This window comes from Dendrobium catenatum, unplaced genomic scaffold (assembly GCF_001605985.2).
Source record: "Dendrobium catenatum unplaced genomic scaffold, ASM160598v2 fragScaff_scaffold_674, whole genome shotgun sequence".
Taxonomy (NCBI): domain Eukaryota; kingdom Viridiplantae; phylum Streptophyta; class Magnoliopsida; order Asparagales; family Orchidaceae; genus Dendrobium; species Dendrobium catenatum.
In genome coordinates, this window is record NW_021319136.1 from 681,024 (window position 1) to 690,486 (window position 9,463).

General features: G+C 36.9%; 1 long non-coding RNA gene across 1 annotated transcript; it reads right to left on the reverse strand.

The window, feature by feature from the left end:
- Positions 1-7,418: 7,418 nt before the first annotated feature.
- On the reverse strand, positions 7,419-9,258 carry LOC114579882. The gene is made up of 2 exons (XR_003701114.1): positions 8,627-9,258; positions 7,419-7,620 (listed from the first exon to the last, which is right to left on the reverse strand). It is a non-coding gene; the product is annotated as an uncharacterized LOC114579882 (long non-coding RNA).
- Between the last annotated feature and the right edge of the window lie 205 nt (positions 9,259-9,463).

The window sequence follows — 9,463 nt, forward strand, 5'->3', positions numbered from 1 at the left end:
AACGCCCTCAATACATAGATCCTCAAGGTAGAAGATAAGCTTTCCAAGGAGGAAGGGAGAGACCAAGGATTTGAGCCTTCCAAATTGCAGCTCAGAAAGAGAAGACCTAACTTTCAGAAACCACTGCTCCGACTCATTTGTAAATGAAAACAGCTCATCATTTGACCAAATACTCAGCTTTTTTAAGGAGGAGATACTTCTCAATGGCTCCATTAGCAACACCGATGGATCACTTATGCTAAGATCGCTAAGCATGAGGTGGCAATTATTAATGTTCTCCACTTCACGATATCTTCCGAGAGAGATCAGATTGGGGCACTTTATAATTGTCAAGTATCTTAGTGCTGCAAGTCTTGTTATTTCATCAGGCAGAAGAAGAGAGATGATGTTTGGACAGTGAATGACCGCTACTGTTTCAAGGGGAAAAGAATTTGAATTTAAATTGCTACAAAAATTCAAAGTCGTCCACCCAATTCCTTCTATCTCCAAGCTCTTGAGCTTAGAAGGCAAAGAGGGCAACTCTTTCAACTTCGGGAAGTTACGTAGCACCAGTTAATTAAGCAAGGAACAAAGATCCATCTTCAGCAGCTACTCCTGCCTCAAACCAATCCTCTAATGCTTTTAATTTCGTAATATGTAGCACCTCTAGCAATGGAAAGGCATGGTATTTATCATTCCCATTAAATTTACCTTCGAGCCATTTTACTTTCAGCATGTTAAAAAGTTTTAGAGACTTAAGGAAAGGAAGTTGCCCGAAAGGAGGAAGAGTTTCCCACTCAATGCAATCTTTCAATTCGATTTTCACCAGATTGGAGATCTGATTGACATTGTTCATCCATATTGCAGACCGTGCACCCATGTATCCCATGTATCTCTTTATGCTCAGATTCCTTAGACATTTTGGCGGCTGAAAGTTGTCGAGCACGTTCTCATCTAAATCAATGTTCCTCGAATCGGTGTTACTCCAACATAAGATTAAATCTGTTAGCCTCCTCTTGGCACATAATTTGGCACTACAAGCCTCCTCAACATCCTTCACATTTTCAAGGTTGTAGATTCCTAAAATGTGAAGATCATTCATATTCTCCAGCTCTCCAATTCTATAATCACTCGCATCTCTAAGATCAAATATATTCAATTCTTGAAGAGACTTTAGCTCCCAATCCCACATATTGATGAAATATAATCCTTGGGCAATTTCACATATCGAAAGTTAGAAAGGTTATTAATGTCACTCGGTAAAAATCATCAACTTTAGATTGGCTTGGCACCCCTTGGATATAATATATTATGTATTGCAAGTGATAGAGATTGCTTAGAGATCTTGGCAGCATAATCAAATTATAACCATCAATGTTTAAGTATCGAAGATGTATCCTATCTCTTCGGGTATTATTTTCAAGTCTTTTGGAGCGCTTATGTATAATAAGCGCAAGCTTCTCGATGCTTTGAATATTTCAATAAGTGCATTACAAAGATCCCCTAGGGCCATATGACTCATCATAGCCCTCTATTATAAAAAAAAATAAATAAATAAAAAACAACAACAACAATAAACAAACAAAACAAATTTCACAAATTTCTCAATAAGGAGGCCACGACTGATCTGAAAAAGAGAACATTTCAGATGAACGCCTTACCGATTATGAGGAAGAATAGAAGTTGTGTGGCTCATGCTCTACTTTTTTTTTTCCAAGCATATGAGATCGCACCCTGCTTAAAATAGACGAATAGAAGAGATGTGATTGCTATATTTGAGGAAGCCATCAAATGAGCATCGGGGAACTGATTTGTATATAAACATTTCTCTAATATTTTCTAATTAAGTCTTTTTTAAGTCTGCCTCTACCTTTCTTAAGGTAAGTCAAATAAATAAAAAAAAAACAACAACAAACAAAACAAATTTCTCAATAAGGAGGCAGCGACTGATCTGAAAAAGAGAACATTTCAGATGAACGCCTTACCTATTATGAGGAAAAATAGAAGTTGTGTGGCTCATGCTCTACTTTTTTTTTCAAGCATATGAGATCACATCCTGCTTAAAATAGACGAAGTAGAAGAGATGTGATTGCCATATTTCCAGCCATTCCGTTCCTTCCATAAATAATATACATATAGCAGAAGGGGGTGAGAACATTTTCCTTTCATTCTTTCTCAAAAAAGTTGAACTTATTTGATCCAAAACTTAGAGTAAATGAAACCCATATGACCGTGAAGTTGGTAGAAATAAGGAAGGCCAAGAAGGAAAGAACGCTCATAATCCATGTTCTCAAGAAATGCTTGAAATAGTACAGGTTCTCAAAAAGTGCTGCAATAAGGCGAATATTGAAGACCTGGCACCCATGTAAACATTTATCCTCAGTTTCTTTAGATTGTTATGTTGTTTAAATTTCTCAAGCACCTTCTCATCCAAATGTCGAGATCTACAATGTGCTTGAAATCTTCCCAAATCCAAACGCTGCAAATTAATGTTAGCTTCATTTTCAAATGAGTTAGAGCGGGGGTTTCTGCAAATTAACCCAGCTTTTTAGGAGAAATTATTAGGTGTGGAATCCGGACATAGCTCGCCTTTGGGCTCCAATCAAATAAAGCCCCATTGTTTGTCACACCCTGCATACAACTTGTACACGGGGTAAGTAGAATTTCCACACCCTATATACAACTAGCAAATTAGACCTTGAAGAAGTAAAATCATTGCAGTGCCTTCCATATTCTTTGTCCTTCACTTCCATCAAGTTCTTAATAAGCATTCCGCTCCAAAAACAACCAAACCTCCCTCCCACTTTGTTTTCCTGAAAATTTCCCAAAAAACATGGGATTCTAGACTCCTCCCTCTTACTTATACAACAATGTTACACCATTCTAAGGATAAATTCATAAAGTTTCTCTTATCAGATTTTTCAAGTTCTTAATTGATAAAGCTTATATTCAAGTCATTAAAGATATGCATGCAAGAGCTATTACTTGTGTTCAAACACAAGGTGATTTGACCAAGTATTTTCCTATTTCGGTTGGATTACATCAAAGATCAACCTTAAGACCATATCTTTTTGCTTTAGTAATGGCTGTACTCACTAGATATTAACAAGAGGATGTACCTTGGTGTATGTTTTTTTTTTCTTGATGATATTACTTTTGTTGATAAAACTAGAGAGGGGGTTGAAGGTAGACTTGAATTATAAAGCTTGATTACATCTAAAACTCAATATATGGAGTGTAATTTTAGTAGCAATAGACCTAGTGAGGGGATTGTAACTTTGGGTGATTAAGACATTAACAAGAGTAAACGTTTTAGATATCTTGGATCTATTGTTCGGCGATGCAGCGCTCAGGCCTCTATTTGATCCAACATTTGAGTAATAATGAGTCTCATAGGAAGAAAAAAATCTAGCAGCCTCAATCCAAAACTTGAGTAAAAGAGACCAATATGAACGTGAAGTTTGTAGAAAGAAGAAAGGCTAAAAAAGTAAGAACGCAGATAATCTAGATTCTCAAGAAATTCTAGATATAGTATATGTTCTCAAAAAGTGCTATAAGAAGGCACAATATTGAAGACCTGGCACACATGTAAACATTTATCCTCAATTTCTTTAGATTGTTATGTGGTTTAAATTCTCGAGCACCTCCAAAACTCGAGATCTACAATTTGCTTGAAATCTTCCCAAATCCAAACAAGGCAAATTAATGTTAGTTTCATTTTCAAATAAGTTAGAGCAGTGGTTTCTTCAAGTTAAATTATTAGGTGCCGAATCCAGACAGCTCGCATTTGGGCTCCAATGAAATGAAGCCACATGATTTGTAGACACCCTGCATACAACTTGTACACAGGGTGTCTATAAATAGAATTTACACACCCTACATACAACTAGAAAATTAGACCATGAAGAAGTCAAATCATTGCAATGCCTTCCATATTCTTTTTCCTTCACTTCCATCAAGTTCTTACTAAGTATTCCGCTCCAAAAACAACCAGACCTACCTTCAACTTTGTAAATATTTTGGTAATAATATATAACAGAATCATAAAATAGCAATATGGCATTCTCACCGAGTTCTTCACATCCAAAACCATTGTTTAAAACTTCTATACAATGCTTTTCATCAAACCTTAAATTCAAAACTGCACCGATGACCCTTACTGGCAATAGAGATCAAGAAATCTTTTTAACTCACTCCAATTTTGGATTTCTATGATGAATAATTAAAAGTAAAATAAATCCCCATTGAGGCCCCCTCTCTCCTTGCCTGCCCACTGAGTTACAAAAATCTTACTTCCCAAACTTTTATAAGCAAAAGAGAGGATCACATTTTCCTATTTGATTTTGTGATACGTGCAAATGTAATCCAGGATAAGAAATTATTGGACATAACATCATGCTTACGACTCCCTTGAAGTGCATCAAGTGACTCCAAAACAGGCCTATTTTTTTAAAGAGATTCCAACGTAACTGTAATGACTTTTTTCCCATAAAGTTTTTCGAAAAACAAATCTACATTTACGATCAAATTCCTGTCATTTTATCTTCATAGAAATGTTGCAAAAGAGTTGTCTTCCCCATCCGCCAAGGCCCAACATAGCAAGAAGAGAAATGTTGCTGACCATAATAGTTCTGATAATGAGTATGATGTTCATTTGACGGCTGTCTCTATTGGGGATGAGTAAACAGAACAACTTCAGGCAACGGAAAGTCCTGCCTTTAGATGAGAAGGTGCTGAAAACTTTAAACCACAACACAACAAACTAAAAAAACTGAGGAAAATCTCATCAGCAGGAAGATATGTGATGTTTAGAATGCAAATGACCTCTAATGTTTCAAGGAGAAATGATTTTGATATGCTAAAACAGTAGCTAATGCCTTGTTATCACTATAATATCCAATTTCTTAAGATTAGGATGCAAAGAGGGCAACTCTTGCAACTCTTGGCAGTCTTTGAGGTAGAGTTCAGTTAAGTAAGAAAATTACTGTTGTTTGCTGCTGCTACTGCATGAAACCAATTCTTCAATGTTTCCAATTTCTTAATATGCTGCACCTCTAGTGATGTAAAAACACAACCATTGCCTTTCACATGAATTTACTATCAAGGCTATCAAGGATATGGCAAGGGGCATGGCCAGCCCAGCCGAAAGAAGCAAAGGCACTCTCCCCGGTTACACACTGACCATAAGGGGAGGGCAGAGAAAGGACACTGTGCCATCCAAGGGGTAGAGCAACATGCTTCCAAAAATAATAATAATAATAATAACATCATTGCTAAAAGAGCACCGTCTAAAAAAATAACTTTCCTTTCATTCTTTCCCAAAGGCTCGAGTTATTTGATCCAAAACTTGAGAAAATGAAACCCATACAACCATGAAGTTGGTAGAAACAAGAAAGACTAAGAAGATAAGAACGCATATAAACCCCCCACACCGCTTTAGCAAGCACGACAAACTTAAGGTCCGAGGCAACAGAACAACCCAATTTATCAAAACAATCAAATTCCACACATAATAGTCTCAACCACATAATAACAAACTCCTGCTTGCCTCAACCAATCTTATCATTTTTAGGCAGAGAACTTGTTTCACATCTTTTGCACAACTTACATTGGCGCTCCTGGTATGTGCTTTCTAAAAGATGAAGGAACCAAACAACATCAGCTGAAACTTTGTCAAGTTTCTTCACAACCCCCTCCTGTCTATTCAAGTTGGGATCAACTCAAAAAAATATCGAGAGTAGTATAAGACAAAGGCAAAATGGGCTCAGAAATGATCAGGCTCTTGCAGAGGTTATCAAGCCAAATGAAGCGGAGGTGCTCTACCCGGTTGCACGGTGATGTTAAAGGCCACATAAAATAGGGACACCAAGTGTGCCAACCAAAGGGAGAGCAAAAGGTTTTCAAAATATCAACATTGCCCAGATACCGGCAAAGAAGAACAGAAGGGAAGATCATTCCCATTGAGAAAAAAAATCTGATGAACCCACAACAACAACCATAACAATCAAAATTAGAACTATAAACATGGAGCATCGCCACCACTGGAATTATAAGCAACATATACAACAAGTTAAGGGAGTGATGGGCTGAGTAGACAAATATTTCCAATAGGGAAAAAACTCTTTTAAAATGCTTATCCAATGCTTTTCATCTAAACCTAGAATTTAGAACACCATCCATGAGCTTTTTTTCCAGTGGATCTTAATTTGTGATGAATATCTAGGCTCCCTACTAGGGGCGGAGCCAAAAAAAATTTTCATGGGGGCCTAAATTTATTTTGATAAACTTTTCCTCAATTTTTTCATCCTAGCTTGGACCAGCATAGGCAATTTTAAAGAAAAAAAAATTGAACAAACACTAGACATAATAATTTATCCAAACCTGCAAATTATTTAAAAATCAGATAAATATCAATTATGATATAAAAACAAAGTTATTATTCAGGCTGGATATATGAGGTAGGCAATCGTATGGACTTCATGGCTTGCATGAAAACTACTGTACTGTTATAGCCACCGGTGAATAAAGCACGCCATGTTGAAACCTGCCTATAGATAAGCAATACAATCAATAGCATGATGGTGAACCAAGCAATATCCACTGAATCGCATACCAATCTATAAAAAAAATTAAAAGTGTATCAGATCCTAGTAGATGACAACTGTGAGCTTCTCTCACTTTTTCTCTCACTTAGGGGCTTTGCAAATAGTCAACCTCCTCCAAGCCCTCTAATCTCAACATTTCCTCCTCAACCTCCATCTTTTAGAAATCACATAGTACCGGCACTAATAAACATTTTAGAAGAGAATTGTCTCACGCATACCACCAAGGTCCAACATAGATAGAGAAATGTTGCTGTACATATTAGTGCCGGTAATATGTGATTTCTAAAAGATGAAGAAAATTAACAACATCAGCTGAAGCTTTATCAAGTTTCTTCACAATCTCCTCCAGTCTCTTCAAGTTGGGATCAATTTGAAAAAGGTGAAGGATGGTAAAATATAAAGGCAAAATGAGCTCAGAAATGATTAGGTAGTAGCAATGGCTATTAGAAATGTGGCAACAGCCGAGGCCAGCCAGCCAAATGAAGTGGAGGTGCTCTACCCGGTTGCACACTGCTTGTAAGGGAAAGGGAGAAGCAGAATAGGGATACCAAGAGTGTGCCATCCAAAGGGAGAGCAACAGGCTTCCAAAATAACATCATTGCCCGTATACCAGCAAAAAAGAACAGGGGATAAGATCATTTTGAACAACAACATCAAGCCTTTATCCCACTATGTGGGGTCACTGATCAGCTTCAAAAATCCTTTTTTTCTCCGTTGTGTCATATTAAGAATCAAATTCTCATTTAAATCTAATAAAAAAAATATCATTTATAATATTTTCTAACCAAAACCTTTTAGGTATATCTCTACCTTTCTTAATATAAGCAAAATCTATGACCCAAAAGGCCATTTTATTTGACAAAGCCATCTAAAACAACTCTCTCTACTCTTACCTGTCATTGGAGCTACTCTAACCTTTCTAGTCCATGCTTGTTTTGTGTTCTGTCTCTAAGAGTAAAGCCACTCATCCACCTGAGTATCCTCATCTCTGCCACACTTTAACTTAAATTTATGCTCTCTTTTAATGGCCAACATTCTGCACAACAAAATAAATAATTAAAAAAAGATCCAATGAACCAACAATAACAACCATTACCACCAATATTAGAAGTATAAATTTGGAGCATTGCCGCCACTATAAAATTTGGAGCATTGCAACCACCATAAAATTTGGAGTAATATAATCAACAAGTTGAGGGACTTTTGGGCTAATTATACAAATATTTCCAAAAAGAAAACTCTTAAAACTTTTATCCAATGCTTTTCATCTAAGCTAGAATTTAGAAAACCATACATTTGCCAATGGATCTTAATTTGTGAAGAATATCTAGGTTCTCCGTATTAACAAATGTAGGGCCTTTGAGGAATTGTAAACAGCCATCCTCCTCCAAACCCTCTAATCTCAACATTTCCTCCTCCTTTTCAGTCAGCTTTGCAGGAGGTGTAGAGATTGCACAACTTCGGCTCCTTAGTGGTTGTTCGACTTCCCTCCTTCGACGACTTTCCCTTCCTTTAGAATCGGAAGTTACAACATTTTGATCGGAAGCACCAACGGGAGCTCGCTGGCTGTGAATATAACTTTCTACCTTTCGCGCGCTTCTTCGGCCAAATCCCACAAATCCGCCGAACCGAGGGATTTAGTAAATCCGGGATTTAAGCTGGAAATCCTTAATTCCGGGATTTAACCATGGCCGGTATTTAATGCGAGCACAAAAACCGTTTGGCTGGATTTAGCGTAAATCCCACTTAAATCCCAGCCCCTAAACGTCAGCTTCCTTAGAAAGAGAGCAGATGAAGACAAAACCTAATGGGAAGTACAGCTTAAACTCGACTTCATGCCGAAGCAGCAACGAAGAAATGCCGATGATGAAAAGCAAAACCCTAGGCAGCCCTAAGGCTCTAGGAAGAACTTAGACAAAAACAAAAGACAAGACAAATTATAGCATAGTCACTCCTATCAGGTTTTCTTATTTTTGCTTCTCTTTTTTTTTCCCTATCTTTACAAGCTACAGAAATAGTAGATCTCGAGGGAAATAATCAACCTATGATAAGGAAATTCATGTGTGCCATCCGGAGCTACGTCCGCACTCCGCTCCTAATAATGTCTCCATCCAGAGAGCGACATCTTCCAAAAAAACAATCATTGAACAGACTGCGGCAAAAGAAGAACATGCAAAGAAACAAAAAGCCCAACTACATTCAACAGGGCCAAAACCCAAAAAACCTCCATGATGAAGCAGCTTGAAGATCGGTCTCAGAGCAAAAAAAAAAAACACTGAAATTAGAGCATCGCCCCCATCGAAATCAGAAGCAAAATATTCAACAAGGTGACGGAAAGTTGGTCGGAGCACAAAATTATATCGAAAAGTAGTAAAAAAAATACAAATCTTCTAATCAGCTCGCTAGAGAAGCTACAAAAGAAGACTTCATCTTTCAGATACTGAAAGCCAATCTTGATGAGCTTCTCCATGGTTGATTGGACCAACAAACCATTCGGCTTCCACGGCGCCGACCAGGAAAGAAAGACAAGAAAGCGAAAGGACGATACTGTGCATGCAGATGGATATGATCAACAACGGGGTGGGTAAAATATCTACGAAGTTGATGCCCGACGAAGTAGTCCGTATGAGTTTAACTAAATTAGCCTATTCACTATTTTATTTTTCCGATAACTTTTTTAATTTTTTTTTTTTTTTTTTATTATAATTATTTGTTAAACAAATTATTATAAAAATCGCTTTTTACAACTAGAATACATAAATTATTTTTTCGCAATAATTTTACACCTAATTATATCAAAAGTTACAACCATCTCAATCGTACTAAAACATTTCATTTCTGACAATTTTCTAGGTATTTTCTAAATAAACTTTGTAATA